Source organism: Dermacentor andersoni, chromosome 1 (genome assembly GCF_023375885.2).
Source record: "Dermacentor andersoni chromosome 1, qqDerAnde1_hic_scaffold, whole genome shotgun sequence".
In the NCBI taxonomy this organism is placed as follows: domain Eukaryota; kingdom Metazoa; phylum Arthropoda; class Arachnida; order Ixodida; family Ixodidae; genus Dermacentor; species Dermacentor andersoni.
The window spans coordinates 241,262,975-241,277,122 of NC_092814.1; the positions used below are offsets into that span (position 1 = coordinate 241,262,975).

Genomic DNA, 14,148 nt, shown 5'->3' on the forward strand with positions numbered 1-14,148 from the left:
TGAAAGGCTCAGCGAATGAAAAACATGCGAGGTGCTTCCGCTCAGTCCGAATTACATTTTTCTGGTGTGCTTGCTCACAGCTGTAGTTATTTCCATTATATCCAAAAGTAAGCGAGTGAGGCTGATTAAAAATAAATTACGTATAACAACGCTTTCACCCACACGCCGAATCATGCTTTGGCTAAATAACAATTTAATACCTTGTTATTTCTAAAAACTAATTCCGGTACTTACAAAAATCATGCGTAATAATCAGTTGAAGAGAGAGAGAGCAAATGATAAACGAAAGGTAGGGAGGTTAACCAGGACTGGGCCCGGTTGGCTACCCTTCACTGGGGAAAGGGAAAGGGGGACGGAAAGATTAAAAGAAAAAGAGTAAGTCCACTGGGGATATCATTCGGTCACTCAGATCGGATCACAGACGGTGACTCAATCCGGTAGCTTTCAAATATCGTAGCAGCGCTTTTGTGGCCTTTTGTAACTGCGATATGCGAGGCCATGGTCCCAAGATCTTGTTCAAGGTGAACGGCTTTCTATCTAGCTGATTGAGAGCTGTGCAGAGGTCATGTCTTTCATTTTCAAAAGATGGGAGTAGCACAGTAGATGTTCTATAGTTTCCTCGACACTGCAGGCATTATCAGCCTTTCAGCGGCGCTATCAGCCATTCTAATCAGAAAGGTATATGCATTGGTGAACGCGACGCCCATGCGTAAGCGGCACAGCATTGTTTCCTCTTTACGCGGAAGCCCTGGTGACAGCCGCAGTTGCATAGATGGATCGAGGGAATGCAATCGATGTTGAGTGAAGTCCGGTGTGTGCCACTTCTCCAATGTCATACGGTGCGCTAGCTTGCCTAAGTGTTGGGCTGCGTCAGTCCGCGATAAAGGTACAGAAACAAGGGTTGCTCCTTCGTGGGCTTTCCTATAGCAGCTTCGTCAGCGAGGTCGCTGCCGGAGATATCGCAGTGGCCAGGCAACCACTGAAACGCGACGTCGTGTCCTTTCACGATAATATGATGGTGCATTTCTCGTATCTCCGACACGAGTTGTTCACAGGACCCGCGACGAAGAAATGACAGAAGACATTGTAAGGCCGCCATCGAATCGCAGAATATTGCCCACCGATTAGCCAGTTCGTTGTTAATATAATCAACCGCACCTCGCAGGGCAGCAAGCTCCGACTCGGTCGTAGTTGTCAAGTGAGAAATCTTGTACCGGATGCTAATTGATCGTGATGGTATAACCACTGCGCCGGTGGAGCTGGTCTGAGTGGAAGAGCCATCCGTATATATGTGTACTCGGTCAAAGTAGAAAGTATGCAAACAATCCAGAGCTGCCTCCTTCAAGGCCAACGTAGGCAGGTCGGTCTTCTTTCTTATCCCTGGAACCGTAAGACGCACTTGAGGTTGTTTTAAACACCACAAAGCTGAGGTTGAACATGCCGAGGGTGTGAAGCCCGATGGTAAGGAGGCATGATGGATGCTGACCTCGTTAGAGAAGTATTTATGGGTCTGGACCCATAAATAGCCGCGCGCCCATGCTTACATCTTCATTGTGATCAAGGGACCCGTACGGGACCCGAAACGTCTGTTCTTTATTTTTATTTTATTCTTGGCGAGTGCACGTTTTTTGGCACCTCTAAAGAGAGAATGAAGAGGAAAGGCAGGGAGGTTAACCAGATATGAGTCTCCGGTTTGCTACCCTACACTGGGGATGGGGGATAGGGGTTAGAAAGATGACAGAGAGGAAAATGCTAAAAAAAAGAAAAAAAAACACGCACACGTGGAGACACACACACAAAAGGCGTTCCAGTTAAAGTCGTTCACACAGGCCGGTTGATCGTAAAAAGCGCAATAGCGCTGCACGGCCTTCTTCTGTGACGTTAGGTCCTTTCGATGTTGTAGAATTCTTGTTTCAGATAGCGGTTGGTGGTCTAGTTGGTCAAGTTCGTGGCGAAGGCATGCCCTCTGTGTACTGTACTGCGGGCAGGCACACAAAATATGGCCAATTGATTCTTCATGGCCGCAGTGGTCACAGGTTGGGCTGTCGGTCATCCCTATGCGGAATGCATAGGCTTTAGTAAAGGCAAGCAACGCCCAACCAAAGTCGATATAAAAGCGTGGCGTCTCTACGGCGAAGCTGTGATGGCGCTCGAAGACTTAGTGTTGGATCAAGTGAGTACAGTCGCGTGTTTCTTAAATGTGGCTCATTCCATTGCGACGCGGTACACTGCCGAGCAAGTAGGCGGAGCTTCCGTGCTGCGTCAGTTCTAGAATGAGGAATTGGGACGTGGCGCTCCTCAGTATGGGCTGAGCGGGCAGCGTGATCCGCCCGTTTATTGCCGATAATCCCGCAGTGACGATAATCCCGCAGTGGCACCTCTAATGATTCCTGCTGTTCAGGCGCTCCGCGGAAGGCCTAGGCAAACACGTCTGCACGCTCTGAAGTTCTCAAATGTTTGGCTTGCATCTTTTAGCAAACACGGGAGAGCTATAGCGTAGGAATCCGATGAAAAGTGCTCGATATAACTAGCGTGGAGCCCACTGACGATCCCCATGTTTTGCCGGCGATTAACTTGAATACATGAACAATAGATGTGAGCTGCTTCTTCAAGTGGCAACCTGAGGGCTCCAAAAGAGATCCCGTTCAACAATGACGCCCAAAAAACCGGTGATTTCTCTTGTAGGACATAGGCTGGCCATTGATGCATACTGAATAATGAGTCATCGCTTTTCGCGTAAAAGCGACTAACGCACATTTTTCTGTTGAGATGGTAAGGCCCTGTGTGTGAAGATAGTAAGATGCCTGTGTTGCGGCTTTCTGTAGCCTTGCGGGAAACTGAAGGCGAGTGACCGCTGATGTCCAGATGCAGATGTCGTCGGCGTAGATTGAGACACTCACTGCTTCCGGTAGGGATTCGGCCAGCCCAAGAAGCGCTAGGTTGAAAAGAATAGGGCTTAGAACACCGCCTTGGGGAACGCCTCGGCATGTGTAGTGGTCGGTAATCGGACCATCTTCCGTACATACGAACAAGCACTTTTGTGTCAAGTAGTTTCTGATCCATCTATATACTCGCCATAATCAATTGAATTTCAACAGGCTGGCTATTTCACGCAACATGAAGTCAACAGACAGCATCAAGAATAGAGTTCTTAGATACAGAAGTCAGGCTCGGAAAAGAACACATTTTTTGGTTCTACTATACGAAAGAGCAGAAGAAAATTTTTGAGCCTTGACTCGTGGTAGTCATTCTGAGTTGATTAAGACAAGAATTGCAGCAGTGTCATGTGTGAAGCAGGCATACAATAAATCATGCCAGCACCTTATGGACAATAGCCTTAGCACACAGTTGCAAATATTAAAGGGCAGTGGTTACCCTGAAAACATGCTAACAGGAATCAGTGAAAGAATGCTAAAATACAGGGAAGGTCCAGTAAACACTGTGAAAAAAGAAAGAGTGGATTTCAGTAAAGCGTTTGCTATACCGTATTCACACAAGGTATCGCACCACGTGTAAAAGATAGGTGAAAGAAATGCCGTTACATTTTAAACGAAAACCTTGAGTGGCTCGTTCCGCGATGACCTTGAAAAAATAAAAACCGCACGGCATCGAGTTCAGTGGCAAAAAATACAAAAAAAAAAAACACGTGACCACCTGCGCGCGAGCGGCGGGTGGAGAGGGGAACGAGCGCCGCGCAGACAGAAAATCAGATGCTGCGTCGCTGACGTCACGCGGTGGTGGCGGCGGTTGTGGCGACATTCGACCATGAGTGGACTGCCAAGCGAGAGAGACGGCGATGGAGGACACTCGCCCGGCGCCTAGCGAATTGCGCGGTAGGCCTCAGAAGTACGGTGCGGCCTCGGATGCTCGCCAAGCGAGAAACGAGGCGCGACGTGCGAAGCGGCTGGAGCAAGTCGTTCGGCCGCGAATGATGCTTTTCCTTGCTGTGAGGATGCAACGTAATTGTGTCCGGCTTGTGCTAAAAATTTGTAACACTTACTGGCGACAAGCATGTTGCATCTTTTTGCATGTGTCAAGCGACAAGTGATTGTGCATAGTTTCACCGGTAATTCGGACACTATCTAGGCGTTGATAACTCTAGCTGCATCGCGAAAATGGTCAGACTGGGCTAAACAAGGAACAGTCAGACCGGTCCAAAAACCCGGGATATATACTCTACAAGAAATATTAAATGAAACTCTGGGGTCTTACGTGCTAAACCCGCAATCTAATTATGAGGTATATCATTGCAGGGGACTCCGGAATAATTTTAGCCACCTGGAGTGCCTTTAATGTACACCTAAATCTTAGTACGCAAGCATTTTATGTATTATGCCCCCATCAAAATTCGTCCGCAGCGTAACTCAAGATCAACAGCGCAATGCCATATCAACAGGGCTACCATGTGCCGGGTTACACTCGACAAGAATGCACAATACAGTACAAGGACGCGTTCGTACAATGCGTCGAAAAGGTAATCTATCACATTTCCCAAACATGCGGCAAAGAATACATTGCCAAAACAGGGTGTTATGTTAGACAGCGATTTCGTAAACATCCATATCTCTGTGAACGATTACAGGGAGCAGGTCACCTTGCTGCGCATTGCAAGATATGCTCATGTACACCGCTATTCGATGAGACTCAAATGCTCACACGCGAAGGTGACAAGGATGCAAGATAGATTGAAGAACCGCTTTTTTATTACTGCAGGAAAGTTAAAGTGTGATAGCATGTCATCCGTATAGCCAATTGAAGTGGAAATTTATTTCGTGCAGAATGCGTCATGAAAACCTTTAATCTGCCGACTGGTTTAGCGAGCATCAGCGATTTCCATGTGTTCCTTTTTTGTTTGTTTTTATTTCTTGTTTAGTTGCAAGTCATTCTTTGGTTGATTCCAGGCATTTGCGGTAGGTAGATATATTCTGTTTCGCCTCACTTCGGACCTCGGTAATAAAGAGGAATTCGTGACCGCCAGTGGACACAAACCTGTGCCTTCGAAACACAGCAGCGCAATGCTCTAATCACTACGCCACGATCGCTCGCATACTACCCAGGGGCGCCAAGGAAATACCACTCTCGCTATGGGATTTTCCTTGCTAATTCGGCATCGTAACAAAAATCTGAGAGGCGCCCTGATGCGCCTCCCACCTCTCACTCTCCGAAATATAACCCCGCTACCCACTTAGGCGGCTGGTGAGTTCTATTTTTTCATAGTAAACATTTTTCATTCATTCATCACTCTTCTCGTGTCAAAGCCGCCTAGCTTCTCGAAACGCTTTGCCCGTGCGTCTCGTCCCAGTTTCTGTTGTTCTTTCTTCCTGTTAGCTCGTGCTTTGAGACGCTGTGCTAGATTGCATCGTCTGCGGGATCGGTCCACATTACACAGTAATGTCCTCGCAACAGCTTACGCTACGTAGAAACTGTGTGACGTTGTACAATCTTCGTGATCGTCCTAGATCTAACAGGTTTTAATGTTTCATCACTGAAGCGCAAATGCCACAGTCGCTTTAACATAGAACAACATGACATAGTCATAGGTACGTGCAATTGTAGCACGTAGCCGCTGGTGACCTCACAATTCATGTTTATCTCGCTCACGCTCGACATCTACCTATATAAGGCTCAACAATTAGCATGTCGTAAGCTCACGTCGAATGGCCGGAGTAGAAATCATCTGATCGCCGGTACATGATTGTTGTCACTGTCGTCTTGCCACTGTCATCTCACACACGCTCGCGTCAGACACATAGCTGCACGTCTTACACAAACACGTTGGTGCACCTGGTAACGGTTGGCGTAATACCGAACAATGCTGGGTAGCCAGCTAACAAAAAAATTCTTCACATAGCATCCATTCCACAGTGCACGAGATCTGTGGACATCACTACAACAAACAACACGTGCGTAGGCACATTGGCATTAAGTATAGAGTTCAATTTGAGTTGAGTGTGCTTGGATTTTTTTTAAACATTTCTCCTTCAACCTGATTTATTTATTGATTTATTTATTGATACTGCGGCCCTGTTTCCAGGACCTTAGCAGGGTGCATACAAAGTGAAAAAATCTAAGCACAAAATACAGCGATACATAACATAGGTCACTCGCGATGTACAAATGCAAGCAGTTACTGAACAACACAGTAAATCACTCGCTACATAAACATAGGTGCGACTCAAACAATGGTAGTGAGCATTGAGTTACAACGTCATCAGTAAGATTATTCCATTCAACAATAGTTCTGGGGAAAAAGGAAAATTTGAAGCAATTCTTTTTAGTAATTAACGGTGTTATTGTCTGTGAGTGTCGATGACGTGTAGTATAACCAGTAGAGAAAGTGATAAAGCGTGATGTATCAATGTTGTAATGCCCTTTTATGAGCTGAAATAAAAATTTTAAACGGCATGTTTGGTTCCTTTGTGTCACAGATGGCAATCCACTTCTCTTGAGAAGCTCCGTAACTGAAGTGCCGGCGATCTTTATAACAAGTGATCTCACACTAATAGACCAGTCGCAAGATTGCGCACCGTTCGTTTGTCCGTGTTTTCCTGTCCCCGTCTTCGCGTGCATAGCGCAAGAAGGAAGTATTAATAAAAAAAGTCGAAGTTTCGCCCGGAAGCCGAAGCATCGATTGTCATATCAAATTGGTAGGCAACTATATGAAGTAAGGAGTAAGTAAGTTTTATCGGCCGTATAGACTTCTAAACATAAGCATACTAAGTTAACAAGCATGATGTCACGCGCGCACAAGCAAACATGAACACATCTCATTCGATGGCCGCGGAAACTCGGTGTCAAAACGATGAGGTGAGGACGCGCGGTAGCAGCAGCGAGCAAATTGACCTTCGTGCTGCCTCTTGCATGAACGCGAAGTAAGCGGCGAAAACACAGTGCATGGGTAGACTCTGTCGCCGTCGCAGATGGCTTTCAAGTTACAGCGGCCCAGCCGGGTGCACGCGGCCGCCCAGGCTGCCCGGAGTAGGACGCGTCCCCCGGAGCCTTGCGCGCGACGGAAGACGGCGCGCTCCCTCTCCGCTTTCCTCGCTAGCGTGCGGGAGATTGAGCCACGATCGCCTGCTCACTCTCCCGCGCTTCCACTCACGCATACAGCGTACGGCGCGCGGCGATAATTTTATTGCACTTGGCCTTTATACGGAATCTCACAGCGAAGCAGACGGCGACAGCAGAAAGGCGCCTGGAGTGTCCATATAATTGCTACCAGAATAAAAATTCACCGATGATTACGATACTCCCTAATTCGAAATTTTAGCACAGCTGTATGCGTGTTTTCATTTCGCTATATAGTCGCTGGCGCGGACAATCTGTCTCGTGCGGCACGTTGCAAACGGAGTGAAGTGTGGCGCGACTGCCCTAACCGGGAGATCTTGAAAGGCAGTGCGTGGGTGACACGTGGGCTCTATTCACAGCAGCCGCCGCAGATGGACCTTCGCTCACGCAGCGCTTTGTTTCCATATATGGTATCGGTGGTGTCATCGGTGAACAGACGACGCGTGCTACTCTGGCGCTATTTTGTAGCCATCGTCACCGCAAAGCCCGTCTTGTGTGGCACTACGCTTTTCTCACGCTTTCGAAATACCCTCCTCCTCGCGCTCTTTTCGCTATAGCCGTCTTTCATCCACGCTCCCCGTTCGCTCTTTCATCCTTCTCTGTACTCGTTCGCTCGGTTACGAGGACGTGAAGGGACTACACTGACGCTTGCCGCAGGAACGGGCGCCTAAGCGCTGCGCTCTAAAACAAAATAGCTATATACTACGACTTTTGTTAGGGGCTGTTTCTCAACGCGCTACACGAATCATAACCATCCTGCCACCATCTCTGATTTTTGAAATATTATTAATTGATTGTAATAAATTATGCGTCATAATAAACGAAATACGCCAGACTACGATCAAAGCGTAAATATTCTATCAAATAATTATTTCCACGTTGGAATCTAGTGCGTGTAATTTTCATCAAATGAACTCGCCTTCCTTCATAAGGCCACAAACTGCCGCAACTGTGGCAACAAACAACATACTGTTTTCTGAGTCTCATGCTCACGTATAGCAGGCGCTGCGTTCTCTCACATATGAGAGCCGCATCACATACAACAAGCATACGAAGGTCATGCGCCGCCATTTCCTGCACATCGAAACGATGATTGGAAAACTGTCCCTAGATTGAAATCGTCAGCTGGAAATTTCTCTCGAGCGACCACGCTGCGCAGCGGTTTCCGACCTCAAGGTTTCAAAAATAAATAAATAGAAAAATATAAAAAATATAACGATGCGAAATTAAACGCAGGCTGACACGGGCCCCCTCTGTGTTCGCAGCTTCTTATAATGCCGTCTCGCTTTCATTTGCGTATTATCCGCCTTACTTAGCTTTCACGAACAAAATATCTGCATTCGACGAATGGAAACCCGCAGCCTTTGATTGTTTCTCAGAGCGCACTTCTGAATAAGCGCATCTATGCGCGCAGTTTAACTGTCGCTGATTTCATTCGATGATAAGGAAGGCCGAACAGCGTGTGCATTTTCCTCCGACAGAAGAGCCATCCAGGCATCGTGAATTGCCACTTCTTTTGTTCGATTTCGCCCGCTCGTTTGAGTCGGAAGAAATGACAAAGACTGAAGGCCGCACGGGGGGCAGCAGAAGCAGCAGCAGTGAATCCCCGTGGCCGTGCTGCAAACGCGCGCCAAATTTAAAGCCGCTTTAGCCTGTGCCCACGCCCGCAGCCTGCTCGCTCGGTGGGCGAAAGCGGCTTCCGGCGGCCGGGGCTCTGCGTCTCGTCCGCTTATCGCTCGTCTCTGGCCACGACGCTGCGGGCGGTGGGAGCCGTTGGACGCGTGCTCCGTGCGTTTTTGTTATTCGCCCGGCAAAGAGGCCCAGCTACATGTGTCTGACCCCTGAAAGCGGACGTGAAAGCGTAGAGCGGCGGAAGCTTTTGCAGACGCTTGTACGCCTCTTGTTTCGGGCAAGCTCCCCGGTGCGATAGGAGATGCGGCAACGACATCAGCGTTTGTTTCCACTGCGATGCTGCTGCTTCTTTCACTCACGCTCCTGGTGGTTCCAGAGATGCCATGAGCGGGTCTCATCTTGCGCAGCTTGTCTCCTGCATCTGCATTTTTTCTTTTTGCTCGATGCCATATGTTCGCACGTATGTATGTATGTATGTATGTATGTATGTATGTATGTATGTATGTATGTATGTATGTATGTATGTATGTATGTATGTATGTATGTACGTATGTATGTGCCGGCGAGTGTGTGTATGTGTATGTTTGATAGAGGGTCTGTCGAGACGTTGCTATTTGGTAGCCTTTTCTTGCCTGATTGGCCTATAGGATACGGTACTTACTGCAGGTTGCCCCAGATTACCCGCAGCGACATTAGCACTTTAAACTTATGTCAAGCCAATGATTAATGCTGCGCTCGAATAGGCAAGATATCAGACAAGTAAATTATGATCGTAACGTATGATCACATAGACAAGATATCTGAACAAACGCGGGAGCCAAGTTTGTTGTCTTCGGTGCATCTCCGTTTTTTTCAGCCTGTTCTTACACCATTCTAAGCATGTTTAGAGTCACTAATGCCGCTGCGGGCAAAAAACCTAGTCACGCGGTACTTCTTTCGTTCTCGCGCTTTCTTTATAGCTCCGAAAAAAGTGAAGCCATGTCGGATATCTTCATGGAAATACATCAACTAGATATTTCTCAGCAGCCTCTACAACTTCTTCACTGAAGATATTGCGTTTACATCAATATATACTTTAGGAATTAGCTGAATATTTTTTATTATTTATTGGCATAATGTCAAAGTAAAAGTTGCTCAATGTTAAACAATACAGGGAACAATATAAAGGTGGCTGCATTCGCGTAGCGCATAGGCGGGATGTTTTCATTTTTTCAGGTGTATATATATATATATATATATATATATATATATATATATATATATATATATCATCAGTCCGCTTTATGCACACTGCAGGACGAAGGCTTCTCCCTGCGATCTCCAATTACCCCTGTCCTGCGCCAACCGATTATAACTAGCGCCCACGAATTTCATAATTTAATAGCTCCGCCTAGTCTTCTGGCGTCCTCGACTGCGTTTCCCTTCTCTTGGCACTCATTCTCTAACCCTAATGGTCAAACGGTTATCTAACCGCCGCATTACATGTCCTGCCCAGCTCCATTTTTTTCTCTTGATGTCAATTAGAATGTCGTCTATACCCGTTTGCTCTCTGATCCAAACCGCTCTCTTTCTGTCTCTTAAAGTTATGCCTAGCAATCTTCGTTCCATTGCTCTTTGCGCGGTTCTTAACTTGTTCTCAAGCATCTTTGTCAGTCTCCAAGCCTCTGCCCCATATGTCAGCACTGGTAGAATGCACTGATTCTACACCTTCCTTTTCAATGATAATGGTAAGCTTCCAGTCAGGAGCTGACAATGTCTGCCGTATGGCGATCCAACCCATTTTTATTCTTCTGTGAATTTCCTTATCAGTGTTCCCTGCGATTAATTGGCCTAGGTAAACGTATTCCTTCACAGACTCTAGAGGCTGACTGGCGATCTTGAACTCTTGTTCTCTTGCCCGGCTATTCATCATTACCTCTGTCTTCTGCATAGTAATCTTTAACCCCACTCTTACACTCTCTCTCTTAAGGTCCTCAATCGTTTGTTGTAACTCGTCTGCATTGTTGCTGAATAAAACAATGTCATCGGCAAACCGAAGGTTGCTGAGATATTCGCCGTCAATCCTTACTCCTGAACCTTCCCAGTTTAATAGCTTGAATACTTCTTCCAAGCACGTAGTGAATAGCATTGGAGAGATTGTGTCTCCCTGTACGACCACTTTCTTTATAGGTATCTTCCTGCTTTTCTTGTGTAGAATTAAGGTAGCTGTAGAACCTCTGTAGATATTTCTGTAGCCAACCGGGCCCAGTCCTGGTTAACCTCCCTACCTTTCATTTATCATATGCTCTCTCTCTCTCCAAGTTATTTACGTAAGCGTTCTGCACTCCTTGATTACATAATTCCTCTATGACTGCTGATATCTCTACTGAATCAAATGCCTTTTTGAATCTATGAAAGCCATATAGAGAGGCTTATTGTACTCTGCGGATTTCTCGATAACCTGAATAATGAGATGGATGTGATCCATTGTAGAGTATCCCTTCCTGAAGCCAGCCTGTTCCCTTGGTTGACTAAAGTCCAGTGTTGCCCTTATTCTATTGGAGAATATTTTGGTAAATATTTTATATGATACTGGGAGTAAGCTAATGGGCCTATAATTTTTCAATTCTTTATCGTCTCTCTTTTTGTGGATTAGTATAATGTTTGCATGTTTCCAGTTTTCTGGGCCCCTTGCAGTCGATAGACACTTCGTATAAAGAGACGCCAGTTTTCCATGCATTATGTCTTCTCCATCTTTGATTAAATCGACTGTTATTCCATCTTCTCCTACCACTCTTCCTCGTTTCATGTCTTGCAAAGCCCTTCTGACCTCACGGCTAGTTTTAGGAGGAGTTTCTGTATCGTGCTCATTACTGTTTCTAATGGAGGTATCCTGACTCCTCTGGGTACTCTACAGATCCGTATAGAGTTCTTCCGCTTCCTTTACTGTATTTTCGAGATTGCTGATGATATTACCCTGCTTATCTTTCAGTGCATACATCTTGCTTTGTCCTATGCCAAGTTTCTTTCTCATTGATTTCAGGCTGCGTCAATTTTTTACGCCTTCTTCAGTCTTTCTCACATTATAGTTTCGAATATCACTTATTTTCGCCTTGTTGACACAGCCTGAATTGGTCTGCTTTCACCCTTACTGCATCTAGGTTAGGCTGTTTCCTCTTGATAAATTTTACACTTTCTCTCTTGAAATTGAGGTGAATCCTAGACCTTACTAACCTAAGATCACTGCACTTTGCCCTACCTAACACTTCTACATCCTGCACTACGCTGGGATTGTAAGAAAGTATGAAATCAATTTCATTTCTTGTTTCACAATTAGGGCTTTTCCCGGTCTACTTCCTGTTGCTATGCTTCCTGAAGAAGGTGTTCATTCTTCACAGCCTTTTCCTTTTCGCGAATTCTGCCAACATCTCTCCTCTAGTGTTCCTAGAATGGAGGCCGTACTGGCTATATGCTTGTTCACCAGCTTGCTTTTTGCCCACTTTTGCATCGGAGTCGCCCATTACTACAGTATAATGAGTTTGTACTTTTCTCATCGCTAATTCTAAATCTTCAGAAAAGTGATCTAATTCCTCACCATCGTGACTGGATGTTGCAGCGTAGGCTTGTATTACCTTTAATCTATACCTCTTATTAAGTTTCATTACGACTACAGCTACCCTCTCATTAATGCTGTAGAATTCGTCAATGTTGCCCGCTATATCCTTAGGGATTAGGAATCCTACCCCGTACTGCTTATCTGGCAGACTTCTATAGCAGAGGACATGGCCGTTATTCCGCAATGTATACGCCTCACCAGTTCTTCTAATCTCACTAAGGCCGATGATATCCCAAACAATATCTGATAGTTCCTCAAGGAGTCCTGCTAAGCTAGCCTCACTCGACAGAGTTCGGCAATTAAAGGTTGACAGGGTCCCTTTCCGTGGGTGGGCTGTCGGGACTGAGAGATGCTTAGCACCCTCTGCTGCGTTACAGGTATGACCGCCGCCTTGGTCAGGTGCTGCGGAGCTGCTGGGGACTGAGGGCCATAGCTTTATTGAAGGAATATATATATATATATATGGGTTATTCCATCTCAAGTGCACTGGGGTGTTTTTTCGACCATCTCCGATTCTGTTGAAAATAATTATACTATTTTGCCTCAATGTGGGAAGCAATTATTCAAGCGATTCTTTTTGTAAAAAAAATTATAATGCCGTGAGGACGCTTCAAAGGTTAGGCACACAAGTGTAACTATGTCAGGCAGGAGATTTTCTACAAAATTATTGCTTTGACCTGTTACTGCGATTTCTTTTGTAATCTGCAGACCCTACTCTTTCATGACTAACGTCGTTTATTACTTTTTGTTTTAATTTACATATTTTTTATTCATAAGAAAAAGCCGACAATTGCCGCGTGTTTGAAATGTTATATTAAAGAAAAACTAACGGTTTCATGAGGAATACACACCGAATATAAACGTGCGTATACTACATTATAAAAATACTCTGATAAGAAATATAACCCAATCTTTCTCTTAATGTCACGACAAAGATTATAAAAAAAATGACCTTTTGACTCAGCATGTGGCTTCATTTCCACAGTATAGCAGTCCAAGTGAATACATGGCTTAATGAACATTTTATAGTATGCTTTTCTGCCTATTTATTTAGAAAGCTCTAAAAGAGTACATTTTGCTTTAAGTGAGAAAAAAATTATTCCAACTGCAAAATCGCGACGTCGCGCAGAGCATCTCTTTGTGTCGCCCTCGCTGCACAGCACGTCGGTCGGCGTTTCGGCCCGGCTCGTTTCACGTGGTACTTCTCTTTCTTTTTGAAAAGGTTTTCTTCGGCGACCTCAGATTGATTTGGGCATCATGGGGTCCGAGTTTCTGGCCATTTTCGGCTTGTAGATTAGACGATTTGACGCCTTCCAGTGCACTAAGGACAAGAAAATATGCGTCTAAATTAAGCTTGAAACGAAAGCGACGCACGAAGTTAGCGTATAGCTAGGTACGCAGAATTAATAACGCGTTGTTGTTACAAAAACGGGAATCAAATCAAATCCACATGTGCCCGTTCACACAGCGCGCACCTAAAAGCGGAACCGCGACTGTGGCTTTATTCAACAAAGAGCCAATCTTTGGCGTTCTACTAAACTTAATAGGATGAAAAAGACCTACTGGATACCGAGAATGCCTGCGAAGCGGCTTTAAAAGTGGGTTTGGAACCCGTCGTTGCGTCGTAAACGCATACGGCGACGCCCACCACCGAGGTTGGGCGAGCGACGTAAAGGCGACGAGAGGAACGTACGCAAAGAGCAGCGGACTGGAGGGTCGTATGCGACTGCTCTTCAATCTTCCCGGCAAAGCTGAAGCCGGCACAGAAGCAAACCGGCGTCCACGTTTACAATTTATTTCCGATGGTCCATGAATGAAGAAAATGTGACAAACCGACGACGTGGAGAACAGTT

General features: G+C 45.7%; 1 protein-coding gene across 2 annotated transcripts in view; it reads left to right on the forward strand.

Moving 5' to 3' along the window:
- Positions 1–14,148, forward strand: part of LOC126548101 (uncharacterized) — a 213,227-nt gene that overhangs the window by 27,740 nt on the left and 171,339 nt on the right. The window lies entirely within an intron of this gene.